The sequence below is a fragment of the Hippocampus comes genome, unplaced genomic scaffold (assembly GCF_001891065.2).
Source record: "Hippocampus comes isolate QL1 unplaced genomic scaffold, H_comes_QL1_v1.1 C16710982, whole genome shotgun sequence".
Classification (NCBI taxonomy): domain Eukaryota; kingdom Metazoa; phylum Chordata; class Actinopteri; order Syngnathiformes; family Syngnathidae; genus Hippocampus; species Hippocampus comes.
In genome coordinates, this window is record NW_017837259.1 from 1 (window position 1) to 729 (window position 729).

At 44.3% G+C, this 729-nt stretch overlaps 1 long non-coding RNA gene across 1 annotated transcript; it reads left to right on the top strand.

Moving 5' to 3' along the window:
• Positions 1-247: 247 nt before the first annotated feature.
• On the top strand, positions 248-589 carry LOC109508970 (uncharacterized). Its single transcript, XR_002166830.1, has 2 exons — positions 248-406; positions 496-589. It is a non-coding gene; the product is annotated as an uncharacterized LOC109508970 (long non-coding RNA).
• Positions 590-729: the final 140 nt, after the last annotated feature.

Below are 729 nucleotides of genomic sequence, written 5' to 3' on the forward strand. Positions count from 1 at the left end.
AGTCTGTCTGTATTTCAGTCTAATACTGCCCCCAGGTGGCCAAGATTTGAAGCTGCAGATTTTCATGCCAACCACTTCACATCCGCTTGCGAAATAGAATTACAAACTGTACGAAAACAAATACACAAATTAGCGAGATTGCAAACCTGGAACTCGAAATGGAGGGGGGTTAACTGTATCTCAAGGCACTATTGTAAGCTACTCTCTTAAGTTGTTCAGCAGATACAGGAAGCACTCTCATTTACATGTTTTTCCATTTGCTTTTTATAGAAAGAATATGCGGTGGAATCCAACACGCTTATACTGGAAAACGTGACCCGTCTCCAGAATGGCTATTATGAATGCAACTCAATGGACATGGAAACCTATGAGGAGCTCTCAGGGAATACAACTGTGTTTGTTCATTGTATGTCTCCCGCACATCATGTCACTTTGCTTGACCACATTTGACCACTCTTAAACGTTTGCCCCTCTGCTCGCCTGTCGTGTGTGCAGACTTGGAGCCTGCCGTGGTGCTGCCCACCAACATAGAGATCGCTCAAGGCGAGGAGTTGACAGCCACCTGCAATGCCCTATCTTCTCTACAGACGCACACAGCCTGGTTCAAGGTCTCGCAGATGCACATATTTGTCATTTTCCTATCAGTTTAAAGGATTTTGGTGGCGGTTGAGTTCACTCACGTTGGTCCCACATTTCTTGCTAAAAATGATGAAGAGATGCTTTTTTTAA